The sequence below is a fragment of the Struthio camelus genome, chromosome 1, assembly GCF_040807025.1.
Source record: "Struthio camelus isolate bStrCam1 chromosome 1, bStrCam1.hap1, whole genome shotgun sequence".
In the NCBI taxonomy this organism is placed as follows: domain Eukaryota; kingdom Metazoa; phylum Chordata; class Aves; order Struthioniformes; family Struthionidae; genus Struthio; species Struthio camelus.
Genome location: NC_090942.1, coordinates 126,879,969 through 126,885,968, shown reverse-complemented (window position 1 = coordinate 126,885,968; position 6,000 = coordinate 126,879,969).

The following is a 6,000-nucleotide window of genomic DNA, read 5'->3' as shown; positions in this document are numbered from 1 at the left end:
TGCTTAAACATTTTGCCTACCCAGGGCTTTAATGAGTATCATTATGGTAATGATGGTAAACAGCACGGCAAACTAATGCAGATTAATGGAGGGAATATGGGTGCTTTTACCTCTTTCCCTCAAAATCAGCAGCATCGCTACACTGCATTTCCACATCCCGCTACGTCAGGGCTGTGCAGCCTTGCACAGTCAGAGGGCTGTATTTGCCTTTGGGTAATGTTAAATTTGGGCCTTGCATTTCAGGACTACTCATTTTCACTCTGCAGTTCTCTCAGCCGCAGTACACTTCTCACAAGCCAGTACCCTTAACCCACAAGGAAGTATGGCCAGTGGCACTTGCTAGTTTAGAAATGAGAGTGATATCTACATGCGCCATGTTTCAGTGAAGAAAAACAAACCTTATGGACTTTTTTAAGGCTGTGATAAATTAGAACGCACACGGTACAAATATTTGCCTTGCACCCTTATTACAAGTATTTCCTTTTCACCGGTTAATTTAAGAGGTGTCCCTTTGGATTAAAACTGTAAAATGGATATATTTTTTCCCAAGACATAATTCATTTTGAATGAAGAGGGGAAAACTCATGGCTCCTGAACTTATTAATAAAGATCTAAATTAAAATACTTTCCTAGCTTTCTTGAACACTTACATATGTTAGGGGATAGTTGGGAGGGAAGGCAACAGAGATTATTTTTGTTTTCGTGAGAAGGACCTGATCCCAGAAACACTGTCAAACACATACGATGAGGGGTTAGTCACACTGATTTCTTTGGCAAGGGAAAAAGAAGCAGAAACAAAAACAATACTAACCCAACTTTCTATCAAAGGGGGGGAGAGGGTCAAGAGAGCCAGTGCTGGATCATTCTTCTCTCCCAACGCCCCCGATCCCAACTCACTCCAAAAAAACCTCCCTACGCTTGGCAACCCATGACTTCGAATGAGACTGAGGACACAGGAGGAAGAAGCAGTCAAGCCTGCCTGCAGCAGCTCGTGGCCCTGCAGCACTCACCCTCTTGTGTGGCCCTGGGGGCTGTGGGGACCCAGGACCCTCAGAAGGTTTGCCGGGGACCTACAGCCCAGGGCTGCAGGTGCTCCCTCCAGAAAAAAAAAGGAGGGGAGGAGGAAAAGATGCAGCCCACTGAAGAGGGTGCTATTTAGGGGTTCAGAAGGCCAAGATTTTAGTCTGAGATCTGCCATGCTAATCTTGGATGTGTCATTTTGCTTCACTTCTCTGGACTCCTTCCCAACTTTTGTCTGACCTACTTTGAGGGCAATAGCAATGGCTCCTGCTGTATGTCTGTAAAATGAGACCATGAGGCTTCACTTAAAACCTTGCTGATACATAGGCATTACAGAGAGATGATGACAAAACTGCAATTGTTCTTCCAAAATATCTGCTTTGCTCTGCTCTCAGAGTTCTTCAAATTGTCCGATTCTTCAAATTGTCCATTAGAAAATTAGGCCTCAGCTCAGTCCATAAAGAGGAGTGAGTGACTTTGTGCCTGATTATTTCTTCAGGAGAGGGTTTGGGGCATACACACGTTTGGGAGGTACACCTATTTTCACATGCCTCTTCTTCTACAAGGTTGGGGTTTACAACTTTCATCATTGCTTCTGTTGCAAGCTGAAAAGGGATGAGTTTAATGATCTTCAAGGTCGAACGATAATAAAATCCTTGTCATTTTAGTTCCTTTTTAGACGAGGATTTCTGATCAGTTTTGAATATTGTGTCAATAACTTCTGTCACATTTTCTTTCATTACAGAGCCTATTAATACACTGTTATCAGACTCATTGACAAAACAAGAGGTGTCACTGCAGGCAGAAAAGGCTACTTAAATGTAAATGAAAAATCTAGCAAGACATTTTAAGCATATAAGATTGAATATGAATCATTGCTGCAAGTATAATTGAGGGGATTTCTTAACACGTTATTCATGCTGTTTTATATTCCCAGCTCTAGCACCTGCAGAAACCTCTCTGCTGACCTCAAAACCTTTTGTAAGATTCAAGGCAGAGTGTCTGGTCAATGCCAGCTCTTATATCAGTGACTGGCATCTCTTCATGGCCACTTTTAAAAGAACAATAATGGCCACACTGTGAGTTGAATGATAAAACTCAAAGGAAATTGAACTTGAAGATGTTTCCCTAGCAACTATATGCAACAGTGTTCCCTTCAGTCCAACATTAGAGCACCACATTTTAAATCAAAAAAAAAAAAAAATACCGATCAAAATCTTTACCGCTTAAATGGCAGATGTTGCATGGCTGTGGAGACATAGCCTTCCTTGGAGCACATAGGTACCTAACTGATAATGTTAGCTTTCTCCTTATGTGGAAGAGCCCAGTTCTGTGGGTATCCTGGATAAAAAACAATAAAGGCCATGAACAGAGGTTCAAGCAGTGTATGAACCTCAGGAGTCAGCCTGGGGAGGGGAGGGAAAGCTTGATTTCAAGTACTATTAAAAGAAAAGAAATGTTGATCTCCCTTTCTCTCCTCCCTCTCCCCTTTGTTTTGGTGTTTGGAAAGCTGAAAAAATGTCCTTTTTTCCTGATCCTTCTCCCTACAGCACTAATGCCATTCTTGCATGTGCTGTTTAATGAATTCCTTTAGCCATTTGACATACACTGGCTTTCTTGAAACAAAAGCCGTAAGTTCCCAGTGGATATAGGAAGGTTTACTCATCTAAATATAACCATCTTTGTGTGGCAGGTCGTCTTTCCTAGTTCTTCTTGCTTGTCTTCCCTAAAATGGCCTGACTCTCAGAAATGATGCATCCTGATACATCCTGCAGCCCATCCCAGAGCACATATAGTGACTGATGCTAACAGGGTGAAGGAAGAGGCTACAGTCCCATTACTATCCTCATAAGCCCAGCTATCTTTTATTTGCATTACCACCTTTTTTTTTTTTTTTACTGATGTAGTCCAGGCTCCTGAACAAGGCCAACTGCTTTTGCTGAATCCTGCATTATCTCCCAGAACAACAATAACCATCAAGGATGCATTGCAGCACATTTTAAACATCTCTATTTCACCTAGTTACATGGCTGCACTCTTATGTTTTAAAATATCTCCCTACTGCAACACTATCACAGTTTAAAAAAAAAAAAAAGTATTCTGATTTGGGTATTTAGGCATGCAGAAGAAAGGATGTCATGATATTTTAGTGTAAGTCTATTTGTTCTGGTGTCTTATTTGATTTATTAGCTGTTCCACTAAGATAAAAGCAACAGCATACCACTTCACTCAGGAATAACTTTCACTAACCTGTGTTGGAAATGCCCTGTTGTATAAACTTAGGTACCACCGTTTGAATCTGAAAATATTCTGAGACTGCTCCCCAGGGGTGGCCAACTGATTATTTTCCTTAGGTGATGCATACTCAGCGTTAACTAATGCGGATTAAAATTAGCAATATTAAATCCAAGACATTATTTCTCACCCCGTGATTTATGGTTTACCTCCTGCAATAGGAGACGCTTTTGGCACAGTGAGGCAGAGATACCTCAAATGCCACCAATGAGACATTTTTATAAAAAGAGTGTGAGAGGAGGGAAGCACTCAGCAGCAGCTACATACTGGCTGTGTAGTTCTTCCTTCTGTTTGTTGGGTGTTAATATTCACACTATTCAGTCTTTCTATAGCTCTCCACATACTGTTAATAAGGAAATCTCAGGCGGAGGCCTTTCCAGAGCACAGCTAAACAATCTCAGAACCTCTGAAAGCCTTAGCTGATAAAGCAGGAGGAAGACTATATGATCCATGAGAAAGGGAATATTGCTTCTTACCAAGGGAAAGTTGTAATTTCGTACAACTGAGCTGAGCAATCCAGGAAGGAAAAGAACCATGAAAAGCTCTAGCCTCTCCTCACCGAGGGCCTGCTCTGGGAAGACAGTCCCCCCACTGCCACTCAAGCTGCACTCAGGGACGTGTGCAGCCCACAAGACTTACAGTCACCCACAGACTTCAAACAAAGAGTTTCTAACCTGAGAGAAGGATCTGATCGCACTCTCTTCACATCAACGTGAATCTCTCAGGAGGCTTTGGAACATTTCCTAACTGTATATAATTGAGGTCAAAACCTGAGAAGTCCAGTTTTCTTCTCTGTAATTCTAGTAACAGCCCACCTGCATACTTAGATTAAGGTGTACTTTAAGATAATGAATAGTCTTCAGTTCTCTTCTTATCAGAGGTTTGTATGAAGATTTCTCTGTTACTTCATCAATCCCCTCTGTTTACACATCCAGGACCAGATGTAATAGGTCAAGCAGACAATATTACATGACTTTTTCCTTAATGCAGAATCTCAAGATTCTGTCCTGCTCATTAACATATTTATGCAGCAATTAGGTATGTTATCCCCTAACTAGGAATTACTGCTTTTCATGTCCCTGTGCAGTCTTTCTAGAATTACTTTGTAAAACCTTCCTCACCACAAACTGGAGCTGGCACTGGAATCGCAGTCTGTCTTTCTCGTTGCAGGCAGTTTCTATCCAGCCTCTTTTCTTGCTAGGACACAGGGCACAGCTCCTCCTGCCTCTACATCCCATCAGGAGCTCAGAACCAGAGCCACTAATGCTGCAGCCGCAGAAGAAGAAGTACAACACCCCTACAAACCTGCACAACTCCATTTTGAGCTGCCAGGATCTGATCCAGTTTTAGGATCTATTTGCTGTGGCTGAGGCATGTGGAAAAGAGTTGATTTTGTGTGCAATGGTAGGGAAGCAGCAAAACAATTCCCCTTTCCCATAAAGTAAAAACAAACTCTGTTCCCACAGAAATCAATAGTAAAACTGTCTTGACTCAGCCGTGCTGTTTCAGGTCCTTCAAGACTCTGCCTCTTACAAGGAATTGTGCTTCATTAAGATGGTGAGTCTTCCTAAGCAGAATATTTGATTTGCTTCAGGTATTGGTTTGTCTTAATAATGTTCTTGCCTACAGGGAATCAAATGGGACATTTCTGCACCGCTGAGAGGCCACAAAACATTACTGAGTGTTAAACGAGGGGAGAACTGAAATGCACAGGCAAGAACCTAGAGGGAGTGCCTCCCTGTTTGATACAATTGTTATTGAAACTTAAAACTTCAGAATAAATGGGGAAGGCTAGTCAAATGCAAACAGTATGAAGCCCAACAGAGACTGTATTTGCTCACTACTCATCACACTTCCACAGAATAAAACATCTAAGAGTCTGTCTTGTGAAAATGAGCTTTCCTGGGGTCCTAAAGGCCAAACTACCTCCTAGGCGTAAAGGTCATGAACACAGCCGTGAAAAGGTGAGACATGAATCTCAACAGCCACTTGAGATGCCTACGCTGCAAAACAAACTCTCACACAAAAGCGGCAAAAACAGAAGACAAGATGCAACAATGAAACATTTCATCTTTAGTGGAGTTACTTACTGGGAAAGGGAAGGAGAGGGCAGTTGCTCTATAGCACGCTCCTAGCTTTTCATACCAGTTTGAACATGGCCAGCTAGAGAGGACAAAATCTTTATGCATTTTGACTAATTCAAACAATATGCATTGTTTGCATATTGAACTCAGGAAGAAATGTCCTTCAGCAGAAAAAAAGGGGACAAGAAAAATAAGTCAAGTGAGATGATTCAGTGTGCAACAGATTGGTGCCCTACTACACTGCAAAATAAAGTTCAATGCATTTGCTATTTTATACAAAGGAAAAGGTTGATTTTTGTTTCAAATGGCCTAATTAATCACTTCCCTCAGCTCCAAATGAAGAGAGACTTGAGCTACAAAAGCTCTGCTTGTATTAACCTGCAGGCACACAAAAGCTCCTCTTCCCTAGAATTCATTTAGTTATCAAACTGGAAAAAAATGCCAGCAGTAAAAGGCTTCAAGAACTGTGAAGTCCAGGTGCTTTGATGATACTTGTCCTTTAAATAATAATAATAATAATCATAGAAAAGTACACTGAATCCTAACTCTAGAGGAGATTTGGTTCCCATTTCTCTAGAAGGGAGAGGTGGGGTGAGGATAC